The sequence below is a fragment of the Argopecten irradians genome, chromosome 5 (assembly GCF_041381155.1).
Source record: "Argopecten irradians isolate NY chromosome 5, Ai_NY, whole genome shotgun sequence".
Taxonomy (NCBI): domain Eukaryota; kingdom Metazoa; phylum Mollusca; class Bivalvia; order Pectinida; family Pectinidae; genus Argopecten; species Argopecten irradians.
This window is the reverse complement of record NC_091138.1, coordinates 43,992,710-44,015,105: the sequence shown is the minus strand read 5'-3', so window position 1 is coordinate 44,015,105 and position 22,396 is coordinate 43,992,710. Positions and strand designations below refer to the sequence as shown.

Below are 22,396 nucleotides of genomic sequence, written 5' to 3'. Positions count from 1 at the left end.
AGGGAAAACTTTTAAACTATTCCACTGAAAATTTAAAAATAAATTCTCAATCTCGTCTAAATTATATCCGCCTTCTTTTGATCTTCTTTCGGATTATTTGATTTAGAAATATTTGCTGAGCAATTTTCACGCATCCATTTTCAAAACGTGAATATTAGATATGCTATGCTTTTCCAATATTCTCTTGGGCTAATGTATACATGGTCACGCGAGTTTCGATATATAGCATTTCGACTTTTTTTTTTTTATAACATTAAGTTTATATTCCTTTATTGACATCACAATCCAGTTGCCTTTGCGCTTATGAACTCTATTGTTCAAACGTCGACTTCGTAAGGGTGTCGATCTATGGCCATTGTTCTTCTTGTAGTTCACATGCTAAATAATTCTTAAACATGGTCACGCGAGTTTCGATACAATAGCATTTCGACTTTTTTTATAACATTAAGTTTATATTCCTTTATTGACATCACAATCCAGTTGCCTTTGCGCTTATGAACTCTATTGTTCAAACGTCGACTTCGTAAGGGTGTCGATCTATGGCCATTGTTTTCTTGTAGTTCACATGCTAAATAATTCTTAAACACTTGTCAAAAGAAAATATATATTTAGTATAAAATTATTGATTTGGTCCATATAGTGTTATACGACCGTGCTATATAATGTGACCATATGAACCTCAATAAAGGTCCTTTTATAATATTTATATTCATGGTATATTAAACGAGCTACTATATACATGAACAAACCTACATATGGAAGGTTTCACATCATGTAGTTATCATTAGCTTTTTGCTCTACTCGTAATTTATGAAAAAGCCAAAAAAATTGCACCTTGTATCTACTTAACGCCTAAGTGAATTTAAAAGACGATTTCTTTTCTTTTTTCTGAACAACTTTCTTCTTCTAATTATTTCTGTTGCCATCGACTTTTTATATTTATTAGAACATCCGCCCCTGTTGAACCGCTCTGATTTTTGTCCCCAGGTACAGACAAACGATACCTGGTAGTTGTCTTAATGCCCAGGTGTAACATGCAAATCGTTCTCTGTAAGATGTATGCCATGCTGGAGCTAAAATTACGTAGCTCTAGAAATGATTAAGAAAAGTTTGGAACTATTAGGTTTATTTCGATGTACTTCCTATCAATGGTCATGCCAATTTATCGAGGTGACAAGATACAATGTAAATAAATTGAGATATCCGCCCGAATTACATACATATGTAGAAGTTAGTGTATAACAACTGTCAACGACTACTCAGAAATAAAGATATAATCCTGACACCTTAACCACGCGTCAACTAAAATATAAAAAATATGAGTATGAAATTTAAAATATATATGTCATCATACGAAGACATCGTATGAAAATGAATAGATTAAACTTGGATATATGTATTTCGATATTTCAAAAAAAAAACATATAATTTGTATGGCAAAGATTTTCGAGAGAAAGCGTCTCTGTATTAAATTGTCAAACAATCGTCCTCTAAAGCGAAGAAAGAAAATATCTAATAAAAATAACTTATATTTAAATAGAACAAATGTCTCTTTTACAAATTGTCGGTACCTGAGGATGGCCAAGAGACTGGCAGTTCGTAGAAGAAGAGACTTTTGAGATGTTTAAATAGTTTATTAGCTTATTAATTATTTATTCAGTACAAACATAAAACCTTAGTAATACCTAAAACAATTTGTGCCACTCGAACTGTATTACTGAAATTTCAACTAATGGGTTAAGAGGTTGTTCGACTCATTCATTTCTACAATAATCTAGCAAATGTCGATCAGTAAAAGATATTCCATACATTGAGAACAAATTGGCGTTTGTCTGTTAGAAACCTCGTGTCCCTACACGTGACGAACTCACAAACTTTTCGCGCCTATTCCTGAAATCCAATAAGATCTCTCCAAAGGAAATGCTGACAAAATACCGAGATGCCGACATTACGTCGTGTGAAGAATGGAATCAATTTCCATACAAAAGTACAATAAATATGAAAACATTGGAATCAGTTTAAACCTATCACCATGGCGACCTTGCTTTCCAAATCTAATTACAATTTCTCTGATTAGCTGTCTTAGCGTAGTCGTGCCCAACCCTGCTGACGCCATGCTACGATGTATTGACCTAAGCTGTTTAAGTACATTTTGAAGAATGATACAGCGGATTTTGTTGCACAAATATGTGTTAAAATGAGTTATGACGCCTTTTTATTTCCATACAACCATAAATGGCGCTGTGGAATGTGTGAGGTAGATTTATATGATCATGGTAATTAAAATTAATGACGACGACACTACCGCTAATTACATCTGCGCGTGATATTTTTTCGTCGCGTAGTCCAGTACATTGGTTGGCATGATAACATGTTGGTTTTGATTTGATTGACAGTTGGTGTCTGTATGAGTAACATTCCATGTCGTTAATGAGTATACAGATCCTGACTGATTTATATCATCTGTACATGTTGATCCATGGCTTCTTCTTAATAACAGTATGATGTGAATATGCCTTGTAATGTATAACTCGCGTGTTTCATCTCTGACAAAATTCGACTCGTTACTTGTTTATTAATTACCCGCTGTTTCCCGTTTTCAGAGCATAAACCTTCCGTTGTAAATTTTTTCATAACATTTTCATCAGATTTGTCACACGTTTGACTAATCAGTACACAATGGCATATTTCTAATAGTGACATCTTGTTTATCGTTCTAACCGTAGTTACCAGCGCCAGTTAAAATCTATACCGACTTCATTGGCGCCAAAGCAATGAATTTGCTATTACATAATATAAGCTGTGCAATTGCAATCAGAATGCTTGTAGTAAAACCATTGACACTAATGTTGTTTCATCTTGCGAATTAATTATCCGCTAATTGTTTGTTTAATTAAAACAATAATAGCTATCTCCCGAAACAGCAGTAAATTGAATCAATGTAAAATCTTTTGGCTTTCTATATTTGATGTAGAGTAATACACAAACAAAACCAATCTTATCTGATCCTCACTTGTGCCATTTGGTCTTCACCTCTACCTGATGTTTTGTTGATGGAACATTCAACAGTCATCGAACAGTTACAAATACAACGTACATTGTACTGTAAATGTTTTTATTTCAGGGGGATTTTAATTTTAACACCTTTTCGCACTGTCTTTTAGATGCTAGTTCATGTTCAACTCTAATTTTTATTGAACAAATGACAAATTCGCATGTAAACAAAACGTTTATAGTCGTAATGGTAAACCGTTAACTGATACGGAAGGTTTTGCAACTTCTTCAAAAGGGGACAAATATTACAAACACAAATGATGTTATACCCTTTCACACTTATGAGACCGCCCTGCAGACGAAAGGCCATGGTACATGACAGCTTATTTATATAATGATTATTAACGCATTTTAACTAATACTGTTCAAAATGAAAAAAAAAATAATCCAAGCGTGTAAATTATATACTTAAAGCAATATTATTTTGCTTGATTTTGATTTTAAACAATTTGACCTTTTAACATTTGAAAACCTTTACAATACGTACATTTGACTAACGGTCATATAACTGATAAAAAACACTTTCATCTTTGAATGATAACATAGGCGTCATCGTTAATCATACATTTTATTATTACATTCATAATGGAATCAATAAAATATACTTTATCAGCATATAAATGTGTGTAAATAAAGTGCCGTTTGTAACGTCACATTTGATTGGTTGGTACAACGGCGTAGTGATTTCTTACGAAAAGAGTTCCTTAATATTAGCATATAATTTTGAAATAGATAATATACATGTCCGGTAGATTGAATTCTATGTGATGTTTTTAATCTATTTTTATGTTATGGATATAAATATATTTAACACAAAATTCCGAGTTTACTCAGATTTTTTTCAATAGTATCTCGATAACATTCAAAAATCAACCCTATTAATTAAAAAAAAAAGTATGCGTGGGCTGGCCTGGCATGTATCAATATTAAAAACAGTTTCATATGTCTAATATATTGTTAATCGATTCTTGTTTTTTTTAATTATTGGTTGGAAACCTAAGAAAATTTTGTGAATACTTCAGCCCCAGGGTCATAGTGTTTTAAGATTGCAAGGTTTATGTCAGCACGACTATGTTTCTAGGCCCATATATCAAGTATATGACTCCTCGGAGAGAGGTAAAACACTAATTCAAAGTCGGTTTTCTGCGTGTATTAAAGCTTCAATTGATTTATGTCTGAAATCGAAATAACTTGAATTCTTTTCCCCTTGTGACAATATAATTTTGTAGCACAATAAACTGGTAACGTACAGGTTATAGCATCATGGTGGAAATAAAACAGGAATAAGGAAGATCAAAATAAGCAAAATAAGTTATTATTATCAGTCATATTAAAAAGTCAAATTTTAGAATTGATGTGAAACAGCTCATCCTCAATATTCCAGGGGTTTCAATCACTGTCGTTATATCCACCCCTGAACGATGCCATAGCAAAACTGAAGACTATGTGTGCGACAGCAAAGGAGACAGGTAATTTGGTCCTTTCATGAACATCAAACGAATCATATAACAGTACATTGTATGACTTTGAAGTTTCAGGTCGATCTCTGCAAATTCCCAAAAAGTGAATCTGCTGGCATGTGATTGGTCAGTTGTTTTCTCCTGAAATGCCTTTAAATTCTATTGTGAAGGTTTGACAGCCTAAACGGAAGGTTGTTGTCTCAATAAATGCAAAATGTCAAGAACATGACCGGGGCGTCTAAGAGAGTTATATCATCTCATAGACATCGCCTTCTGTTTAAATGTTAAGCGGTTATAAAAGACATAGTGCTATGTACTCTCTTAAGACTCCGTATCGTGTTCCCGTAATGAAATCATGATGCCGACTGTAAAAGAAATAACTGACTCATGAAGGTTTTATTTGGTTCAAATCCTCTGTGGTAAATACAGTGCTCATGAACTGATAAAAGCTATTTCATTGTCAATAATGATAACGTCATTGCCACGATTTAGCCATGCTGCCTTGTTTACGCTAGGGGAGATCACTCGAATGTGAGAGGACAGTGGACAATCCAAACGCAAAGAACTAAAATCATTGCAATGAATTATTTTACGTTGCCAAATAAGTGGTTTGTATATAAATGCTAAGCTGACAGTAGGAAGTAACCATTCGTATTGTTTAGAATTAATGCCCAATAGATATTGATGTCGTTAGGTTTCGATAATCATAAGCCACAATGTTTGCTTTTCAAAATGTCGATCTTAACACTAACGTAAGAGAATTACAGGGTCTTGACGGGATCATGTCTTTCTTCTTAATTGTAACTTCGGTCGTCTGTACTTTAAAACCTGCCAATTAGGCTTAACATTGTTGCAAATCGATAAAATACTAAATGGTCTATAACGCTTTTCTTCTTTTTCATTATACGTACATGTATGTACCGTAGTTTTGTTGTTCCCTTGTTTACCTATTTTGTTAGGGTTTTTTTTCTATAAAGAGGGTATTACAATATTTATCGTTGGTAGCATACGGGTTTTATGAGATTTTGAACTGATCTGAACGTTTTTTCCCATCCCATTGCTTATTGCTCTACATTCACATTGTACATTAACCCCATTCGTTGATGGATATGGAAGATGTTATCAGCCATATACGTATTTTGATGCCATATATTTTCTACAGTAAAACGTTTCCTCCTTCAGTGTAATCGTTGCTATACACTAACAGAAAGTACACACCCAAATCGTTGATTTGGTCGACGATCTCCTATTTCGTTGTTTTATGTCTATCCTCTTACAGCCAGATCGCTGATGAACGTCTCTCTTTTCTGCCAGTTTCAAACCGCTGCCAACATTATTGGAACTATACTAATGACACTCGGTCGCATTCCGTAGTGCGGGTCTGGTAGACAAGATTTATGTCCATAATGGGGCTTTCTAAAGTGCGAACTAAACAAGCAGTGGTAAACAAAAACGGGAGGAAATTGAAATTTACTCCTGTGTTTTCAAACTTCTTGTCGTGTGAAGTCAGCATTTGGTGGCACGACCTCCGAGGGGTACATAGCCTAATTAGATTTAATGCCAGTCCCCGACACTGTGAACACGTACAGTGGCTGATGGAATTCTAGTGTCTCCGTGACGCCAGACCTTTTCAACAGTGTCACTTTCCGTATAATCTCTAGATTTACGGTCAGGTAAAAGCACATTTGAGCAATTTCCCATGAGATAAGGATGTATACGGATCAACATAGACTTCAAAACGAAAATATTAACGCCAAAATTCCTTTAACTTTAATGTTTCGTATTTCATATATTTTACGTTTTGAAGTAAATATACTCATTACTTGGACTTATCTTTTAGCAGAAAATGATGAATTAATATATGTTGTCACAGTAACGCGTCTTTTACTATCAGTAACTTTCATAGCGAAATATACTCTGGTAACTATGACAACTGGTATTTACCTCAGCCAATTCATTCACCCCTGAAACCGCATTAAGGCTCTTCTAAATCAAAGACAAGACCAATCCATTATGAAATTCATGTGGTAAATGAGCTAAGCATAGCAAGAATGTATATTGCATACATTTAAAAAGCAGGAAAGTAAAAACCAGACATCTACTTGACGTATGAAAAACGTGAGTTGAATTTGCATAACAAGCAGTAAACAACTGCACTCCGATATCATTGATCAAAGAATTGTATTTACATTAATAGAACAAGACTTCCTATTTCGTTTCTATATAAAACAAGCAAATACGACTCGGATGGCTACTGTTCCGTCATATACTGATATAATTACACTTTATGTTGCCGTAATAATGTTCTTGCGCGTGTCATGCTATTATGACAGCTGACCCCAGTTATGTTATAAAGATTATTGCCTTATGCCCTGTCACTAACCCCAGGTTAGAAGCACCCATCTGGTACATAGCCTTATCGACATCTGATGACGCTAATCTTCAAGCCTTACGTGCACCTTGTATTAATCAGATTAGGTGCTTCAATGTAATAGATCAGAACTAAAATATAAAGTACACTGTATATTCCCAAAGGATTTCGATTTCCTAAAATCCCTCAAACATGTTTAATGTGTATCTCACCTCACGTTATATGATTTTGAAGGATTTAGGAAAAATTTGTCCGTTTAGGATGTAACATAACCAGAATTTCCAAGTATGGCACTTATATTAATGTAAAGGTACAATAATTTGAAGCAGTCTAATATTTTAATATAACACAATGTGTATTTTTACAGTATTAACAGCCGTACTTGATAATTAAAACGTGGAAAAGAAATTCTGTGACGAACCCATATTTGCGGAATTTTAATTTCGCATTTAATATCAAGCAATCTTTGAACGACAATTTATTTCCTCGATACAGTCGGATCAATTTCCCGACAAAAGGAGCGAAAGTTAGTGGCACGCAAAAATAAAATGGAAATTGACAAATGACTGTTGCAGTTGAAATCATTAGGCAAAAAAAGAATACCAATTGTGATAAAATAATTACGATCATGGCGCATATCAGGATTTTCAAAACGAGCAAACGTTTTGTTTTTACGTTTTAAAGATTGTTTTAACTTAGTTTGGTTTAAACAGTATTTTATCATATATTGATATATAAATAAACATACAATATATAGACTATTTGGGAATAGGAAAACAAGCTTAAAGATTATATACATTCCCCGTTTTAAAAATCAATTTCAACTTCGTTGGTTTGACAATGGTTGATGCCCAAACACTAGTTCGCATAAACACCTATTATCATTGGCAACAACATGTTGTTGTAAAATTCCTATTTCACTTAAGTGTGTTAGGGTTTAACAAGTTCCAGACATATGTATCTCTCTCACGAGACATTATCGTTTATATCACAACTCCGACAAGGGTCTCGGTCTTTTTGTGTCTGATATTAGTCTCAGAGTCTTCCTTCCGACCGCCCTACTACCCATGCTCATACTGCCAGCTTCCCATTGTCTTTGCAGTTCTATGCGAACGACCGTGTACTGCTTGACAGCGAGACAATATGATGGAATGATGCCAAAATCCACACGTAGATCGTGCTTTCCAATATTCCGTCAGTTTTAGCAACCGATAAAAAATGTGAGACATCCTCTAATATATGATACATTTTATCTGTTTTTATTTTAAAAATGAAGCAGAAGTACCGCGTTACATGGACATATATATATTTTTTTATTATTCTCTGAGAGCATGTTGTGTTAGTTTTGACTCATAAGTTTTCTTTTAAAGGCTCCATCAGAACATCCATCATAAAATATTAGCTATCTCTAGACGTAAAATCGCTAGGAAAAGAAACTTTGATAAAATCTATAATGTTGCATCATAGTTAGTAATATATCTTAGTCTATCCGTTGCCATCACGGCATCACTGCGTCCCTGCTAGTCGTTAAATATATAAGTAGAAGTTATTACGTCTGTAGTGTAAAATATAACAACAAAACCTCCTATCCTATTTTGTATATTATGTAATCGCTATTGCTGTCGAATATACCACTGCATCGCGTACCAATGGACATGCTACAAAATATAAGCTTTAAGGATTTGGTAGCTTCGCTTTCCATCTTGACTTTACACAGAAATTTGTAATACTCACTATTTGCCCATAGTCCACACATTATCTTTCAGTAATAAATATATAAAGCTATCTTGTTGAACATTAAAACAGTGCAGTTTTTCAGCAAGGTAAAACAATTAATGTCATCCTTGAAATACTTTCTAATATTTAAGCAGCTGATTAATATACTCTGTTAAATGATCCATTTGTATCTATAAATAATTAAGTCATCCTTTTTAAGTCATCAGTAAACATATAAACATCAAAATGTGAAAGGCTTGTTCAATCTTCCTGAATTGACAAACCAGAAGTCATTTGATTTTTTTTTATATACAAATCGCTTTTTCGTACTTATTAATAAGTCCAAGTCAATTCACAAGTACCCCGAATTTGAATTAAAGGAGGTAAGAAATGCCTCTGTTTGCTTTTATCTGCTAGAAAATCATGTTGTTGAAATAGATTGAACTTAGAGTTTTGTTTTTATACATTCTATACATTGAAGAAGGTAAGAAATAGTTCATGTTGCATATATCTTTTCTTTTGTTACTCAGTTTCAACTATGGGCTTTTTACACTAGTTTTGCTTACATATATCCTCGATTTATTTATTATGAGTTAGACTATTTCTAGTCATTTAAATGAAAACTAAATGTGAATTACGCAAATAGTGGTAAACAAGCTCATCAACACAAATGAAATAAATTACAAACAACCCATGCTTCAACTAAAATCAACTAGAAGAATGTTATACTTGAAATTGAAAAGCGAGTGGGACGACTAGTTCCCCGTTGTCAGTATTAGTGACCGTATAGAGTACACTTGATATGTGTGTATGTCTAGCAGCATGCTTCGGTGATATAGCACTATAATACGGGCAAGATTTCCGCATACTGTAGTCCCCCAAAATACGCACCACACACTTCATACACGCAACACACCGCATACACTGGAGGCCGTCGTTAAGTAAATCTAGTTGTTCATATAATTAAACAATCAACCAACTAATTAATAAAACGCTATCAAGATTTATATGCTGCTAATTTTAACATTGAATAGCATAATGACTTAGCTTCATTATTGTTTTTTTATTATCATATTTTTTTTCATCTTTGCAGTTTGGCATGGATAGATGTGTCTACTACAATCAAGCAAGGTAAGATCGTGAGTATGTTTTTTTCATCACAAAACATCTAAATTTTCCGACCACATTGGTTGCCAAAAGTTACTTAATACTGGTTTCTTAATACTTTGCGTTAATTGAATACGAATATTTTTAATCCCATATCTTTAGGCAGAATACGTGACATTCATACTCTGTAGATGTAAACATTCATTGTGTGTTTATTTGTTCGGGCGGTTGTTTGCTATGATCATCAAATATATCCCCTTGGTATTTAACAGTCGATACGTTCACACATCTTACGTGTTTGTATTGCGCATAAAGCGGAAATTGTTACTATTTACTTCCTGTCACGATACACCCTCAAAGGAAACTGACGACATTAAAAAATGAAATACTAACAATTATTTCGATGGCTTTGGTGGTGAAATCACTGCTGTAAAGTCTTTGTTGTATTGAACTTTATAACACAAAAGACAAGACAAATCCAAAATAAATGCAATTTCCACGGTGGAAAATGTCAAAGCAGAATATTCCCTTTGAGCGTTTGTGACATAAGACATCTACCGGATCTGCATCCGACTTTCTCTTATAGCCATAACATCCATCACGATCTTTAACAGGTTCTTGGATAAGGCTGATAAAGTGAATTTTAGTGTAATGTATTGCTTCGCATTAGGCAGTTTCTACCAAGTGCTGGCCTTGTCCGAGCGGGACTATCTTGTTACGACGGAGATCGAGACGGTGAACAGTCACGCATAGAAATGGCGGGCCAGTGATCTTGCTATTGTTAGATTTTACTTTCGTTATAAATGGTATAGAGTCTGCATCAGACAAATGGGGGAAATCGCCGACAAATTTCCATTTTACTAGATCTAGGGGCGTTTAAGAATTGCTTGTATCCTTTTAACCTTTCGAAGGAGAAGTCACAGTCCTTGGGTAAAACTGTTTTATACGGATAGAGGAGTAAGGCCGAATAATAAAAAAAACATTCCCATTATAAAATTATAAGTAGCAGACTAGTTTTTTTTTCTATAAGTTCTGTGTAAATGCGGTCGTTATCTGAAAACAATAGACTTTAAAGGTTAATTAGCCATAATCCCATATCAAGCATCCTCTTAGATATAATGGATAATTCCCGTCTGGGAAGAAAAGACATTTGCTAGGCTGACTTTGTGAAGGAAATGCAATTAAGATGTATTGTTGATCAAATTTGTCGACCGTCGTGTTTAATGCGATGCGTTGGTGGTATTCTTGTATTGGTATCATAAGTTTCTTTCATGAGCTTTCGACGCCAAGAAATAAACGTTTTGTTCTCTTAGATGTCAAAAAGGACGTATTCATATGCACTCGGATAAACATGTTTAAGAACAATAGAAACGTATTTGGTTACTGTATATCATACGCTTCACTAACTGGTTTATTCAACGAATCGAAAATGAGTTGAAATCAAATTTAAAAAAACTTGATAAAGATTATATAAAAATCAAGACAAATATCAATACCTTATCATATCATGCTTGTATTTCTAGTGTTTCTTAATATTCGTCAGATCTGATGAAACGACACCTAGATTTTAACAAAAAAAAATATTGTGATAATGTTTGTTGACAACATGAAGAGGAATATTAATACAGATGTTCCATCTGATCAATGTAAGTTTGCAATATTTTGTCAAAACTTTTCAAACCTCGGAAGAAAGAAAAATAGAATTACAATAGTATTTGTTCATTTATATTACAAAGTTCTTAAAGAACTCCTCATGAATGTTTTTTTATATATATATTTTCCACACTACTAAGAAAGCAATCGATCCATCACTTAGTATATGGCATTTGGTTAATATTTCTTTGTTGGATTAGACAAATGTTTTTTTTGTGTCATTTGACGAACATTCCATCGGCTTGAAAATATATATGATCATCTAACAATGTAAAATATGACGTCGTCGTTTGTAACATTGCCTCTGATTGGCTGATAGAACTGCGTAATGATTTAATGGAGAAAATAGTCCCACGAGAAACGAGGATTTTTATGTGATAGAATTATCAGGAGTAGAGTCTGATTTGTGCGTTAAATCTGCAAAACATTCTATTCAAGTTAATCCTTTAATGGGAATGCTTTTAACAAAAAGAGGGATATAATCTCAATGATTTCTCTTAAAACTTAAAATTGATATTTAAAAGCAATTTGACAAGTTAATAGGAAACTCTGCATTAAATGAGAAAAAAGAGGTCCCCTTATGTATTTACAGTACAAAGTCGAATTTCTTAACATGATTCTTCTTCGATTCAAAGCATATTTATTTTCACCTAGAATCATCATATAACATATTTAGTAATTTCAGACTTTTTAAATATTTTGTAAAATATCAAAATCATATCTTAAAAAAACAACAAACAAACCTAACAAAATTATGCAGTTGAAATTATCAAAATATCAAATTATGCTATTAACTTTAACGCAACTTTCAAATTTGTCTGTACTTAGCATGTGTACGAAAGATAATTTTATGGTAACAAAAACTTAAATTAGCTACAAATTAGTACTTATTTTTGCGAATGATTAGAAAACTAACCGCAACGAACAGAAGTGTTAATGTGTGACTGTAAGTTTGTTTGTTTGTTTGATTATTTTAACGTCCTATTAACAGCCAGGGTCATGTAAGGACGGCCTTCCATGTATGCAGTGTGTAGTGCGAGGTGTGTGTTTTGGGAGACTGCTGTATGTTCATTTTGTGTCTTCTTGTATTGTGGAACTGTTGCTCTTTTTATAGTGCTATATCACTGAAGCATGCCGCCGAAGACACCAAGTAACACATCCCACCCGGTCACATTATACTGACAACGGGCGAACCAGTCGTCCCACTCCCGTTATGCTGAGCGCTAAGCAGGAGCAGAAACTACCGCTTTTATAGACTTTGGTGTGTCTCGGCCAGGGGACAGAACCCAGAGCCTACCTCGCAGGGGCGAACGCTCAACTCAAGGCCAAAAGTGAGGCGGTGCCAAGGGAATCATTAGGAAAGATAGAAGAGAAAAAATAATATCCTAAATTTCGTCGATCATGTAATAGGGACAGCAGGTACAATTCTAACGCCCGACCTGCAGGGCCAGGTTGTAAGACGAAAAATAAAAATCGTCGTGAAAAAAAATAAAGGTCATAAAAAAGGCGAAGTTATGTTGTTGTGAAAAGTAACGTTCCCACGCACAATTTAAAGATGCTGCACCGTTAACGAATGGTACTTTTTCTTTATCAAAAACAGGAACAGACGAATTACTATTTTTTTCTTCACTTACAAAAGTTATTTTCTTTACATTATTGCAACCATTAAAAAATTTGAGGAACTTATCTTACTTTAAGAAAAAACAATTCCGAAAAATGCAATGGCACTATGCCCTATATGGAATAAAATACTGATTGGGTACGTACCAAAAGCAAACTAAATTATTTTATATGCATTTTAGTGTTATTTAGACCCATAGTTACGCGATTAATTATCACTTATTGTTCAAATGATGAGAAACCATTATGCTCTGTCGGCGGTGGAGCATTTCTTTAATTTGAACTTTTATGTTGAAAAGAAAAAAAAAGAAGAAAAAAATGGCGCCGATTTGAAAAATTACTCTCGGCTTCACTCCTGTAAATCAATGACCATGGCACTATAATATTACCATATTTCCATCCCATATTTCGTTGGATCACCATTTTTCAAGAGGTTTGCAATGATTCACTCGGTTATAGAGTTACGTAATAGATTGGTATCACTTTTAATCACTCAAGCCATCATGCGCTGTGATGAAAGTGAGTCATGAATAATGATATCTTCTTCACCAATTTAACTAATATTTCGTTTAAAAACAATAGCCATTAATCTTCTGATGGAATAATATCATTTGTACCATTTTATTTTTATTGGTCAGACGATCCGTTGTGTCGTGTTAGTGACTAGAAGCCAATGCGATCGCTGCACGTGGATTCTCTTTCATCTTGATATACCCATGGTATCTGTTTTCTCCATCTTTCTATTATTGTTCAGCCTGTCAAGCCCTTTTCTGTAGTCGCCTATCGCGCTATCACCTTCGTTAAATGCGGTCCATCGAGGATGATACAAATCTAACTGATCGTTTTCGCAATCGTCCTATTTCGGTCGATATCGGGTCTGATGTTCCGAGCACAAATAGATCCCTTGATGTATCTGATGTCACGACACCAATCGCCCTTATGACTTCTCAATCCACAGCCACGGTATGCCTGCATCCATACTTAAAGTGTCCTTCCCCATTCTGTGAAGTCTCTGATACCATAAGCGTCACACTGACAGAGATATCACAACGGCGCTTTGAACTGACCTCTCTCAGCGAGACGCTTTAAACGAAAATAGGGCGATGTGGATTTACCGCCTGAAGTCAAACGCACGACTAACTACTGTAATTACTGAGGCCGGTAGGGCGTTATTAGGGCCTCTGTGATACATGACGCAGCCCGCTTGTTCATTTTACTGTTGACATGCGAGGTAATCAGAAATGGCAGACGAAAGGTCATCAGTCGAGGCATGAGTGAGGTCGACTGAAATACCGGTGGTTCGTACATGTACCAAAAGGTTAAAAGTCTACCGGCAAATTTATAACGATCAATTTAATATTAAAAAACACACGCATCACATTTATTCGCATAGTCAACGTTGGTAAGATGTTGAAAATATAAAATGAGATATGGATTCTCCAACTTAAATATTGTATAAACATATAAGTCGAATTACTACACAGCAATAATTTATTGAATCGTTAATCAAATTAATTCTGCTGTCCATTTAAATAGTTACATATATAACAAAAATTTTCTCGTTTCAGACGAGAATTGTTACCTATAAAAACACTGCTTATATTTGGGTTAAAATTCCCATTGGAACGAGAACCCAATTATATTCTTTCAAATAGGACTAAAACTAACTAGCGGCGTTGAGAGGTTGTGAGTCGATATGTTTAATTGACATTTTAGCTTAGTCAGTGGTAGGGTCACTAATACGTATGAATTATGTATTTGTGCCGGAGAAACTGCAAGAAGAGTAATGACCCTTTCGTGACTCGAAGATCAAGGTCGTTTAGTTCAAATCCTGATTGCCTCTTGGCATGGTGTATAATTGTACAAATGGTTGTCAAACTAGTTTGAACACAAGCTTGAGCTGCAAATTGGATTTGGTTCTGATGAGATAATGCAATTATGGATAGACAATATTGAATGGTTGTACCTGTGTCTTATTTGGGTCACGCTTTTCATCTTTGGTCTTTTTTTGTGTGTGTGTGGGGTGTTTTTTTGTAATAAGCAGAATTCCTCTATTGTGTAACTTACTCTTCCCGTCTCAATCACAATTGTCTTTCATTGTCTTTCTCATATTCAAGTTACGGTTATTCAATTGACTTGATGGAGTGGGTAAGGGATTATACTGTAAATTAAAAATCAATTTTGAGAAGCTTAACTTAAGTAATATGTGACGTAACTGGACGAAAATTTTAGTATGCTATTTTTTCAATAATCTATTGAAAACCATAAGGTTTGATGAATTAAGCTGTGAAAATCATACTAATGGCTTCATGTGTCTTATAAATGGTATTTACATCACAGCAATTTTGTACTGCAATATTGTTGTTTTTCATGCTTTTGAATTTTCATTTAGATGGAAACATACAAACAAAAATCAAATTACAATTACTAATTTCACTGTAAAAGATATTAATTGAAATTGTAGACCACAATTTGACTTCATGGTCTGGCTTATGTACTCATTTCACTGCGATGTAGATGTAAATATAATGGGTTTTTTATTATTTGTACTTGTAAAATTAAAACTTATACATTGAAAGTACTGTTATATCCAGAACGTTGGAGTTTTTAGGCGTTGAATTGCATATCAAAATATCTTCCTAGTTCTTGCGTATGAAAAATACGAGACATATAACTTTAATGAGCGGAATTCGAAAAGCGCTTAAATAAGTTCACCGGTAAAATACAGACGGTTCAAGTAGTTTCCGAGGAAAAAGCATCGACAAACTGACAAACTATGACTTTAAGATCGTGAGCTTTAAATCGTTTGCTTATAGTAGAAATTTAAACAGATTTTAATTTCGGTTATTTAGATTATGCATTTTATAATGACAATGTGTTTGCTATCTTCAGCTTTATCAACCATTTCAATCCCAGTTGTCGATAGGAATTAATTACCCTAATGAAGAACGTAATGATCTAAATTTAGTTCCCTGACCTTTCTAAATGATACAACAGCAACACACGAGGACTGGGAAATATGCAGTATACACAGACATTATGGAAGTGAAGTTATATACAAAAAATTTCGAAACATTTCCAATGCGTCTCCATCATAGTAACGTCGCAATGTGTCAAAATAAATGACGCTGCCGCATGTAATGATGACGTCATGTCATTGTCTAGCGTGTGTGAGTTGTCTTTTCCATAGCCCTGTAAAAAACATTTTTTTCTAGCAACCGCGCGATAACATTGTAAAGTATGGGAGAAAACCCTGTTAAGCATGGGAGAAGGCTTCTTCACACATGAGTGGCCTAGTCATTTCGTTACCATATATTACATTGAAATAATGTCTAATATCGATACGAATTATACAGCTATACCTGCTTTAGTGTACACCTCTGAATAACGAGCACCTGCTTAGAACGACAACTTTGCCTTCAATAAAGAAAACAAAAACATTTTTTTCTGTTGTGCAACTTATCAATCTGAGCTAAACATGGACCAATGAATAATATGTGTAGACACTTTCTTTGTTTTCTGGACTATTATTGAATTGTGACACTGAGGTTCCAAAATCCATCCATGAATTCCCAAAACTCACTATATAATTTGACCGCTCATACCCATGAAACAAAATACCCTCGGAGGTCTCGTGTTATATTACATTGCTACGTATAGTACGTTGCCATTGTTGACCACATTGGTCAGTGATATTTTCTTCTCCAAGAAGATATAAACACGGCCAATGGTCACTGGATAATCCCGACACACATGCTGGCGTAATTGATAAATGATGTTGTATATTTCTGTTTCAACAACAAGCCATTCTAGAAGTAAATGGCGAATTGAATCGATGGTCAGTGACATTGATGGAAGCCTAGCCTAAAATGCATCGTCATGTATATTAGGGCAGGTTGCTGTCCTTTCAAAGGAGACAATTTTGTCTAAGTGTGTGTTTGTATCGGAAATTAACCGGCTCTGAAAGTTGAAGAATTTGGTATCACTGTACATTATGGTAATTTTGTAATGCTCGCTCTCCGCAATAGACATCCGTCTTGTAGCCTAAACCAGAATATGCATCAATGGAGGAAAGCAATTTTCGTCTAGTCGAAAACTACTCAAATACATTAGTGTATCTTCTATTCACGTTATTGTCTGAAAGGACCTTACTCTAATCAAAGATAACTCCCAGGTGACATCACAAAGTACCTCCCAAAAGATACAGACATTCACACACGTAACGCATTGCATACATGGTAGCATTGCATACATGGGGGCATTGCATACATGGGAGATGGTCCTTAACTTATCTTAACTGTTAGACCCAATCAGCCAACCAACCAACTAGCTCTCCCAATCTGAGATTTGCAAGCTAAGCTAGATGGCCAGGTTGGCGTTTTGCCAGGCCCTGATCGGTATACCGTGTATTTCGTGAGGGACCTGTGTTTTTCTCTATGATTGTATAGTTCGTGAGGAACCCTAGTTTTTCTCCCGGACCGTGTATTTGGTAAGAAACCAGTATTTCCCTACAAGACCATGCATTTCGTGAGAAAACCGTGTTTCCTGTACTACCTTGTATTTCATGAGAAACACATGTTTTCTTCACAATATTTGTGTCCTAAGATCGCCGTAGGACGTAAACAATTAGTGAGGAGGCTGTCTGACAGTTAAACTATATAGAAGACCGACTGGTCGTGTATCTTTTTTTACTGTAGCTGTTATCTGTTTTCCCATAAAGATCTTATGATTTTATCTACAAACAAAAACAAATTACAAGTATTGACCGTCGACATTGATTCGGCTGGCTGTCTGGGCAACTGATATATAGGTATACTATTGGATGAACTAAGTAAGCAAAGCGCATTTATATATCGCTAATATAACAAGATGCTCGGCCAATTAATTATGTGATGTAATTCTAAGAAGTAACCGTATATCATTGTCGGCCTAAACAGTAATCGTATAGCTATATTTCACGTACTGCATGCTATAATGTATCAAAATTAAGCATCGGCCGAATGCGTTTCTATATTGACCCACGTAGACAGACTAGACGAGATCATGTCAGGTTATAACGGGGATCGATGCTAAGGATAGGTAAAGATAGGTATGTTTACAAATCGATAATCATTACGACTATTTCCTATTGATTCCGAGCACTAGTCGTGGCTTCTAATGCGATTTACAGTGTATATTGGCTATTTATTAGCTAATGAACGCTGTAAAATGCATAGAGTATAGATACTGATTCGTATCCAACGTTTAATCATTTATACAGTGATTATGGTTTGATTAATTTTTGTGTACCAAGAGAGGAGTAAATGTAGCGGCAAGACCGGGATTTGAACCCGGGACCCTCCGAACACTAGCCGAGTGCTCTCCCGACTGAGCTATCTGGTCACCGATGATCGACCCTGACCAAGTTTAGTCAAGTCTTCTATATTTTTACTTCAAACTAATTGCAAAAGAACTCGTTTTCGTTTTTATTTCTGTAAGCGTTTGATATATTCATCAACAGATAAGAAGTTTACAAAAAATTCAAATTTTTTCCAAGCGATTTTTCAGCTCTTGAAAAAAATATGGGGTGGAATTTGCTTTACTGATTTTAAAGTCAATTATCAATCTACATTATAACATTGGAGAAGAAATATAATTCACATTTGTAGGTACAACACCGAATTTTGAAATAGTAAGCTTGAACCACAAAAAGAACATTATGACTATTGGCCATTTAAACTTATTTGAGCAGCTAGGTTTTTTAGGGACATGACAGGGTTTTAATGTGGAGGAAGTCAACAACTCGGTAGCCTCGCTTTGGAATAAACTGATTTGCATATTCAGCACGTGCCATAGGAGCGTAAAGCACGTGGATATGTCTGTATATACTACCTGCCGTTACTGTACAAATGAACTTGTCTTATTCAATAGAAACCCAATTGCCAGTCACATATCAAACTGCAATGAAAGATATTTCAATTAAGCCTGTTGATTTGCAAAGGGCATGCCATTCACTTTTGCCTTCGCTCACAAACACCGCTTATTAAGAAAGACGGAAGCCTGGGTAGTTCTATAATCATTTTGCAAATATAATAATTGAACTGTGTTGATCCACATACTCCGTACAAAATCCCATCAATTCACCATTCCGAGGAAATCTACTAGAATATATACAACAGTGTTATTACATATTATCTACATCAAACCATTAACTACTGGTTTTAATTCCTTGCTGTTATTTACTGGAAAAATAAAAAGGTGATTTTCACATCATTAATCTATAGCTATTGAAATACTTATTTTCAACGCGCACGTTAACTGTTCGGTTGCTGACACTGAAATGTTGTGAAAAGCAGTTACAGGTAGGATATATTGAGTTCATATCATACAATATTTAATAATTTCTTTGGATATTGTAATTGACGTCAGCAATCAATATATTATCACGATACTGAATTTATCGTTTAGAATGAATTTGAAATTGGTTGCCGATAAGATTACACGGCGTAAATAAATGTCTAGAGTGGAGGTATTAAACAAGGATATAAAGACAAAGAATTTGGTCACGGAATGAAAAATTTGTTTGAAAAGTTGTCTAAAAATGAAATAAGGTTTCAAAATATCGGTTGGGGTATTAACGACTTAAACGACTTAAGAAGTTTCATTATAAGGGGGTTTGTCAAAATGTAGTTTCCGAGGCCTAGTTGCACTGTTTTACAAAGATATAGAGGATATATCATTGACTCGCATTAGTTACAAGAATTTCAACATTAAAGTTACTTCCAAGTCTAAATAAATGAAGTTGGCATGTTTATGGCTATGTCCTGACCAGAAACACTAACAGATAAAAATAACTCAAAAAATATCATCTTACTCAAAACACCCTATCAGACTTTCCAATCAATGAGGGTATTCTTTACGTACTAAAGGGTACAACAGTCCCACTCTTACAAGGAGTAGCAACATGAACATACCACAGTCTCCAAATAGACGCGCACACGTCACATATTCGACACACCGCATACATAGGAGGCTGTCCTTCAATGATCATGCCTTTTAATAGGACGTTAAACTAATCGACTAACATACTAACTAAGATTTCAAGGAAACAATGAAAATTGTTTTCCATTGTTTTCTTGTACATTTCTTATTTGCATGCAAATAAGGATGCAATAGTAAAAATACGAATACATGCTTTTCCAGAGGCAGCAGTGATCCAAAGCTTAACGGGAGTATTTAATTTTTAATCCTTGTTGGTATCTGTTTTCAAAACCACATGCAGAGAAGTAAGAATATAACAGAAATTCAGTCTGCAAGGGATAGCTGATGACATACTGCAATTATTTAATTTGTCATTGAAGGGGAAAAGGAAAATTACATTCTCTTGCAGCCTGCTTTTATTAACATTGTTCCAACCGCCATGTCTTGAGACTGTGAAAATTCTCACTTTTCAGGTCAGGCATCAAACTAAAATTGTAATGTCGTTTCCTTGCTTCTGCGGCGGTTTAAGATTTGCGATACTAAGTTCTAGATAACTCTTTCTAAGGTTTACAAGTCAAAGATTATAAGCACTTTGAAGGAATAATGAAATTCTCTGTTCCGGACATTTGTGCATCACTGTAATTGGGGATCGTTACTGGATACCTTCTTCTGACATTTTGGCCTGACAATCAATACGATTGAGTAGGCATTTGTAGTGATTTGTCCCGATCTGTTCAAACACTTGAATGACTTAATGAAGCTTTTTGGTGACGTTGATTGATTAAGCCTTTTGAAGGGTTTAGTCATGGACAGAGTACCTGTTAAGTGGGTGTTTGTGTGACGGATGTATGTTATAGGATTACAAGTTGCATTTTTGTATGGAGAGAAAAAGCTACGCAGCCGTATAGAGAAATCACTATTAGACTGCTCTAACGCATTTTCTTAAAATGACCTGCATATAGTGAAATTTCACTCAATGCAGAGATCCACACGCTTTATTTACTGTTCATCTCGTATGATCAGATATAATGCTTTGTAAGAATGTATTAATTGGAAACACGACTGAATTGTGCCGTATTTGTTGTTTCGGTACAGGGTTCACTTTTGTGTAAGAATCCCTTTCGTGCGCATTGTCTGTTAGACATACATTTTCATTGATCTCGCCTATCGAATATTTACGAAAGAATCTGTTTGTCGTGTTGATCCGGAAATATGTTTCTCACTAGTACGCTTTCATGAGGCTTAAACGAATATGTGTTTGTATCCGTGTAAAGATATACACCATCACAAGTATAAGTACATAAAAGACGTTTCTAAGACGATGTTTTTTCTTGTCGTTTCCTTCTACAGTAGACAACATTAGTGTATTTTCTGCTGTGACTGGACTGATAATTGTTAGTTATTGTTTTTTTGTGTGTGTTTCATTTCATTATTTTAATATTGGGTAGCATTGTATTCCTTGTTTTAATGCCATACACCAGGGCCAGTAATTCCACCGACAATGTTACCATCGGTGTACAGCTGGCAATCGGAGGATTCTCTGATAAGTACATTGTAAATGGAGGCAACTTACATGTACCCACATATGTCTCTTTGTTATGTCAATATGTCAAGGTGGTTCCCCTTTCAATCTCCATGAACCTTTAAGTGATCAATGTGTTCCGTACGGTTTTCATTTCTCCCTAAACGGAAGAGCAGTTACCAGATCAGACATTCTGTAAACAGCTTTGGCCGTTCATGAACGGTCCCCGTATACTATTTGTTGACTGCGGTGTGGTAAGTGTGTGTTTGTGTTTTTCAAAAGACTCTGGTATGTTCATGTTATGTGTTATTTTAGTTGTGGAACTCTTGTCCATTTTCAAGGTGCCGCTGTCTCGACATATGACCACAAGCCCTCCACCTCTGGGTGCGACGTCGAATCCCAAGTGGGGCCGTCGCCAGTTACTGACCTCTTTTTGGTGGTTTTTCTCCAGATACTCCGACTTTCCTCCACCAACTAACCTTACATGACCCTAACTGTTAATATGACATTCAACTTACTAAACCCGAAAACCAATCGTTCATTTCATAGTGATCACCAACTAAAGCATGTTGTCAAATATATCACATTGGAATGACATTGGATATGCATAAATAACTCCCAATAACATTAGCAGAATATTTCTCTACCTGATACCTCTACCTGATACCAAAATCACAAACTCAATAAGATTTTATATATATGACTATTGTGAGGGCAAGCTTATTGGACCAAATGCATGTACAAAAATATGCGGAGTCTTGTTATGATTGAAATTTTGCGATATTAAAAATAATGGAAATGAAAATATGAATTTTCAAGCCAAAAAACAATGAACACACAAGACTTCATTTGGTTCTATGTGATGATGTTCGAGACTATGATATCAATAATTTTGCAGATTTAATTTCGTTTGACATCTATAAATGTCAGAAA

General features: G+C 34.9%; 1 protein-coding gene across 2 annotated transcripts in view; it reads left to right on the top strand.

Annotated features, from left to right (window-relative positions):
- The window catches only part of LOC138323970 (ras-related protein Rap-2c-like), a 51,844-nt gene that overhangs the window by 14,409 nt on the left and 15,039 nt on the right, over positions 1–22,396 (top strand). Inside the window, exon 2 of one of the 2 annotated variants that reach the window (XM_069268933.1) lies at positions 9,695–9,732. The gene's annotated coding sequence lies outside the window, so the exon portion shown is untranslated. Of the gene's footprint in view, positions 1–9,694; positions 9,741–22,396 lie in introns of both variants that reach the window. The other variant, XM_069268932.1, reaches the window with a different exon arrangement.